This window comes from Pteropus alecto, unplaced genomic scaffold, assembly GCF_000325575.1.
Source record: "Pteropus alecto unplaced genomic scaffold, ASM32557v1 scaffold474, whole genome shotgun sequence".
NCBI lineage: Eukaryota > Metazoa > Chordata > Mammalia > Chiroptera > Pteropodidae > Pteropus > Pteropus alecto.
Window position 1 is genome coordinate 11,468 of NW_006434848.1, and position 7,228 is coordinate 18,695.

Genomic DNA, 7,228 nt, shown 5'->3' on the forward strand with positions numbered 1-7,228 from the left:
TGCTCTGAGGGAAGTGGCTACATGGGGTCCATCGGGGGCCCTGTCGGGTCTCTCCCCGAAGGGCATCTCCTGGGTCATTGTTCAAGAGGAGGTGCCATTGCCCCAGCCTGGCCCTGTGAGACTGACTGTACCCTGCTTGCCCTTCTCAGGCCACTTCCTCTGTCCCTCTCCAGCCCTGGAATCACCAGGCCCCTGTATAATGGAAATTTGTAGGCATGTGTCCCTGAGACATGTGTCTGAGACACACATCAGAAAATGTCCCTCATCTCTAGGACTGGAAGAGGGGGTAAGGGAGTTCCCCCATGTTTTACAACAGGTGCCGACCCCAGGTTAGACAACTACTGCCCCCAGTCCATCTGCAGAGGGTCCTTCCCCATCCTAGTTGCCCTAGAGCACAGTGAGATCCACAGGGCCCAGGCCCTCCTAGAAGCGCTCATACTGGACAGATGCTTGCCCAAGGTACCCGATTTCTGTGCATGGGAGAACGGGCCGTGCAGTACTGCCTGTGTCTTTTAAATCTTTGGTTCTTGATTAAAAATAAAATTCTACCAAAAGTTATGGGGGCGTGCTCATATGGTGCCCCCAGGAATATCATGACCTAAATGCTCATACTACAAAAGGGTGATTAAAAATGAGTTAATCATCCTACTATAAAGTTGGAGAAAAAGAGAGAGAAGAAGAAAAAAGTTCATTTTAAAGTAGAAAACAATAAACTAGAAGATAAATATAAAATCAAGAAGATCCACACACCCAAAATTACTTTCTTGAAAAGGTTTATCATTTTTTTTAACACCTCTGGAAAAACGTGTCAACAAAATAATAGAAAAATCACAAATAAGGCATATGAACAGTGGGAAAGCTACAGCAGAAACTGAAAATTCTTTTAAAATCTTCAGGACAATACAGTTGGTAATTTAGACAAAATTGAAAACATTCCTAGAAAATTAGAAATAACAAACACTAACTCAAGAAGAAATAGGAAACCTGACCTGTACCATAAGCATTAAAGAAAATTAGTTAACAGTTAAAATATTTTCACACAAATGCCCACTCATAGCCATGTGCTCTTACACATATACATAAGTGCCACATGTATGTATACTCATAAAATAACACAGATGGCCTTAAAATATATGTAAATATTTCCATGGAGAAAAATATGAATCTTGGCTCTAACTCAGACCATACAATAATCTTTTAAAAATTGACAAAAAACTGGGGCTTCATGTCAAGATAGCAGAGTAGGTAAAAACTATGCTTGCCTCCACTCACAACCATATCAAAATTACAACTAAACTACATAATAGTCATCACTGAAAGTCACCTGAAGCCTTGCTAAACAGAAGTCCGACACTGAACTCATGCAGCAGAGGGCCACTTCAAGACTGGTAGGAGGGGCAGAGATGTGAAATGGGCTGGTCCAACACTTGCATGAGGCAATTGAGAATCAGGAGAAATATCTTGGTTGTGGAGGTCTCCCGGAAAAAACGAAATGCCCCGGCTCCACACCAGGGTCCCCAGCCCAGGGATCCAGGGCCTGGAAGAGAAGTTCTCACAACTCTGCCTGTGAAAACCAGTGGAGATTGTGGCTAAGTGGGACAGAGGGCTGAGGGAGTCGCAGACTTATCCTCCAAGGGGACCCATGTGGATTTACTCCATGACAAACTCACTGGCTCTGAGCTCCAGCGCTGGAGCATCAGCTTGAGAGGCACCAGGGACATGGGGAGGAACTGAGTTGTCTGGCTTCAGGGCAAGGGCTAAAGGGGCAGATTTCTCCCTACAGAAGGGCTGGCACTATTCATTGTTACTTTGTTGAGCCCTTCCCTGCCGGGCCTGCAGACCCAGGTGGGCACCATATCTGAGTCTCCATAAACATAACTAACACTGGCCACCCGCCCTGGTGATTCCCTAAGACCCTGCCCCTCCCATCTTATGGAACCACCTAAGCCACTTTCAGTGAATTTTCCATACAAATGGCCTGTCTTGGCTCATGCTGAAAACTTTCCTAAAATCTCTCAAAGGTTCACAAACCCCAAACAAGCAGCATACGGCCTCACAGTGCCCCATACCTTTTGCTGAGCAGCCCCAATCTTGGCACTAGAGGCAGCCAGCCTCAGTTTGAGGCTTGGCCTCTCGAAACTCTTCCAAGCCCAGCATGGTGGTAGCCATCTGTGGATTCTTCAGTGGCTCAAGTCAGGTAGTCCCGGGCAAGCACAGGTGGCAACTGAATGTGGGCTTCATCAGGGCCCCTCCCTGTGGGCCCTGGTCTGTACACCCTGTGGGTAACCACGGTCTAAGCCAAAGCACTACCTGGGGTTACATCTGAAGATGACACACCCAAAGGGCAGACAGAGCGGGAACCAGAGTCCTGCTGACTCTGTAGGGTCAGATCCCGCACAATGGCTCCTCCCCTGGTCATGACCATGCATCACAACCAATCAGCCAGAGAGTCATCCCTCCCATTGATGATCAAAGAGCAGCCAAGGCTCATCTGCAATAGGAGGGTACACATGAGCCACACAATGGACGTACCTGGAAGACCCAGCTCAAGTGACCAGGGAAGGCTGTGCCACTGGGCTCCACAGCACACCTACTACATAACACCACTCTACTAAGACCAGGAGACATAGCAGCTCTACGTAACACATGGAAGCAAACACAAGTAGGCAGCCAAAAAGGGAAGACAAAGAAACATGTCCCGAACAAAAGAACAGAACAAAACTCAAAAAAAAAAAAAACTAAAAAAAGGAAGACAAGCAATCTGCCAGATGCAGAGTTCAAAACACTTGTTATAAGGATGCTCAATGAACTTCGAAGAAGAGTAGAGAAACATAGTAAGAACTTTAACAAAGAGATAGAAAACATAAAAGTGGAGATAGAAAACATAAAAATTTACCACTCAATAATGAAGAATACAATAACTGAAATGAAGACTATCTTAAGAGGAATTAACAGTAGAGTAGATAAAGTAGAGGATCAAATCAGCGATTTAGAAGATAAGGTAGCAGAAAACAATTAAAACAAATACAAAAAAAATAATTTTTAAAAATGAGGATAATATAAGAGGCCTAACAGACATATGGAAAGATGCTCAAGGTCACTAGTCATCAGAGAAATGCAAATTAAAACCACAATGAGATATCACCTCACACCTGTCAGAAAGGATATCAACAATAAATCAAAAACAGCAAGTGCTGGCGAAGATGTGGAGAAAAGGGAACCCTCATACATAGTTGGTGGGAACGCTAATTGATACGGCCACTATGGAAAATGGTATGAAGGTTTCTCAAAAAACTAGAAATGGATATACCTTTTGACCCAGCAATTGCACTTCTGGGTATTTACCCAAAGAAAACCCAAACAATAATTCGTAAAGATCTATATTTGTGGCAGCACAATTTACAACAGTCAAGATATGGAAGCAACATAAATGTCCATCAACAGACGATTGGATAAAGAAATTATGGTTCATGTATACAATGGAATATTACTCAGTCATTAAAAAAAATGAAATCCTACCTTTTGCAACAGCACGGATGGACCTAGAGGTTATTATGTTGAGTGAAATAAGTCAGAGAAAGATAAATACCATATGATTTCACTTATATGTGGAATCTAAGGAACAAAAACAAACCAAACTAATCAAAAACGGACTCACAAATATAGTGGACAATTTGGTGACAGACAGAGGGGTGGGGATTTGGGGGGCTGGGAGAATGGGGTGAAGGATTAAAGAAGTACAAATTAGTAGTTGATAGTTGGGCACGAGGACAGGGAGCACGGCACAGGGAATGCAGTCAGCATTAATATGATGGCTAAGTGGAGGGCCAGGGGAGAAAGGGAGCAATTGGGGGAATCATTTTATGAACAATATGGATGTCTAACCAATGTACTGTATACTTGAAACTAATTTAAATAAATACATTTATTTTTAAAAAATGAGGATAGTATAAGGGTCCTCTGGAACAATGTCAACCATGCTAATATTTGCATCATAGGAACACCAAATGGAGATGAGAGCAAGAAGTTGAAAAGCTATCTGAAAAAGTAATGACTGAAAACTGTCCTAACCTGGTGAAGGAAGTAGACATATAAGCCCAGGAAGTGCAAGAGTCCCAAACGAGATGAACTCAAAGAGGCCCACACCAAGACATGTCATAACTAAAATACGAAAGATTCAAAACAAAGAGAGAATCTTAAAACAACAAGAGAGAAGCAGTGAGTTACCTGTAAGGGAGATCCCTTAAGACTTAGCTTATTTCTCCACAGAAACTTTCCAGTCCAGAAGGGATTGGCAGGAAATACTCAAAGCGATGAAAAGCTAGGATCTACAACAAATAATGCTCTACCCAGCAATGCTATGATTAAGAATTGAAAGAAAGATAAAGAGCTTCTCAGACAAGAAAAACCTAAGGAGTTCATCACCATTTAGCCAGTATTACAGAACATCTTAGAGGGACTTCTGTAAGAAAAAGAAGGAAAAACAAAAAAATATAAATATAAATAATAAAATGGCAATAACTACATATCTAGCAACAAATACTTTAAATGTAAATGGGTTACATGCTCCAGTCAAAAGACGCAGGGTGGCTAAATGGATAAGAAAACAAGACCCTTGTGTATGCTGCCTACAAGAGATTCATGTCAGATCAAAAGACTAAAAGTAAAGAGATGAAAAAGATGTTTCATGAAAATGAAAACAAAAAGCTGTAGTGGCAATATTTATACTAGACAAAATAGACTTTAAAACAAAGGCTCTACCAAGAGACTAAAAAGGACCCAGTTATCCCACTACTGGGTATTTATCTGAGCAAACCCAAAACACTACTTTGAAGGGACATGTGAATCTATAGGTTCATTGTAGTACTATTTACAATAGTCAAGATATGAAGGTATCCTGGGTGTCTATCAATGGATGAATGGATGAAAAACAGGTGGTATGTGTGTGTGTGTGTGTGTGTGTGTGTGTGTGTGTGTGTGTGTGTGCGCGTGCACGATGCAATGTTACTCAGCCAGAAAAAAAAGATTAAAATCTTGCCATCTGCAACAACATGGGTGGACCTAGAGGATATTGTTTTGGGTGGAGTCAGTCAGAGAAAGACAAATGTCTTATGTGCCATCTAGAGAACAGGATAAACAAACAACGGAAACAAGCTCATAGGTACTGAGAACATTTTGATGGTTGTCAGATCGAGGAGTAGGGGGATGAAGGAAGCAGGGAAAAGATTAAGAGGTACAAATTGGTAGTTACAAAATAGCCATGGGGATGCAGAATATAGCGGGGGAATATAGTCAGTAGTATTGTAAAGTGTCATTTAGGTGTCAGATGCATACTGGATTTATCGAGTTGAACACTTCATAAATTACATAAATGGATAATCAATGAGTTGTGCACAGGACACTAATATAATAGTGTCCTGACAAATGTAAGGGAAAAAATAAAAATATTAAAAGATTTTTAACATATAAGAGAGAATAGGGGATCAAAGAGCCTATGATTTGGGTGGTGGTCAAAGAACCCCAGAATGATGAGCACAGGGAATTGCTACATCAGACAAAATAGAGGGGGAGGGGACAGGAGACTCCTAAATCATCAGAGAAACAGTTAGGTACCACAGGCAGTGAGTGAGAAAGTCCAAAACTGACCAGTAGACATTCATAATAGGCAGCCAACCTATTGGTTTGATCCGATGTTTTTGGTCCAGTTAAGCATCAGGCAACAAAGCAAGGAACCACAGGGATTAACAAAAAAGCTATACTGTGAAAATTTGCTCTGAAGCACCCCCACAGAATTCTACCAAAAAACATGAGAGAGGCATGCTGACTGTGCTGTTTTATGCTTCCTCTTCCTCTCCGACTTCTGGCTCACTTTCTAGTCACACCTGTTTTGTGTCACCCGCTGCCTTCCTAGACACTCCTCTTCAGTATCCTCCTTGGTAAAATGGACAGCTGATGGTCTCATATTCACAGGGTGATATAATAGAAAACAGGCCTTATTAAAAATGTAATAAGTTAAATAGATGGGAGCCACCAACTTCTCCCGCTTTGCCCATTCCTGCCTCAGATGTGTTCTCCTAGGGCCCCACCCCATAACTCTATCCTAGCCCTGTGATCAATCTTTGCCAGCTGAGGGGCACGACAACATGTCATCAAAAAGAAATGGAGACTGATCTTACAGCCCCATTTCTGCTCTTTGTTACTTCCCAAGATCACTCTTCAACCTAGAAACTGGGACCATCTCCCTGTTGGATGGGTGGGGCCTACTGACATGCCCCAAAGGGAGGGGTATGTACGTTTCATAATGGGCATTGTGTCACGGGATGATGCGAGGGGCGGCTTGTGATCTCACAAGCTGGCAGATACTTCGGAACTTATGTCCAGTTACTCATTTTGAGGCAACGAGTAGTAACTAGCTAGTCCTGTGCCCTTTGGAAAATGAATAGAAAGCTACCTCGCATTTCCCCGCCTCAGCCCCAGCCCTCACCTCCTCTTCCTTCACGCTCTCGCTATCCAACCCACCTTCCTTCCCTGGCTCCTCGCCCTGCTGTCCCTCATCTCACGCCCCAGCAACACTCTCCTCCCTCCAGTTTCCCTTCTCTAATGAGTGCCAGCCGTGCCCGCCACCCTCCCTTAAACATTTCTCTGACCAGCTCTTCCTCTGTTCTCCCTAGACCATCCACTAGTCGCCCTGTTCATCGTGGTCCCCCTTCCTGTCACCCCTCTATCTACACCCCTAAACCACCTCCTAGGCCCCCTTTCTAATCCTTTGGACCCTGGTCCTTGCCAGCGCTCCGGCCATCCCAATCAGACCAGATGATTCACAGATATCATCCTGGAGAGGTCTTTTCCCTACTAGTGGGACAGACCGGTGCAGTTCAGAATGTGGATTGCCAGGAGCCTGACCTGGAGAACAGAGGAAATCGGTGATAATGGAACAACCAACATTCAGTGACCTTGGAGGGTAAGCTCTGCTAATGCCTGGACTCCCTTTTCCATGATGGTGGTTTTCAGCCATGACCAGATGCTGGTTCTCTTACTACTATCTGTCCTTTGCCTTCATTCACATCTTTTTAATACTCTGCAGGTGCCAAAGACACCCTACACAAGTTCCTTTGTCTGGACAGTCTGATCCTTTCCTCTTCTGCCTGATCAGCCAGCCTGCAGAGGCTTCTACTTTTTTAATTGGCTTCTCAGTGAAACCTGGCCTGTGCCCACAGGACAAACAGGC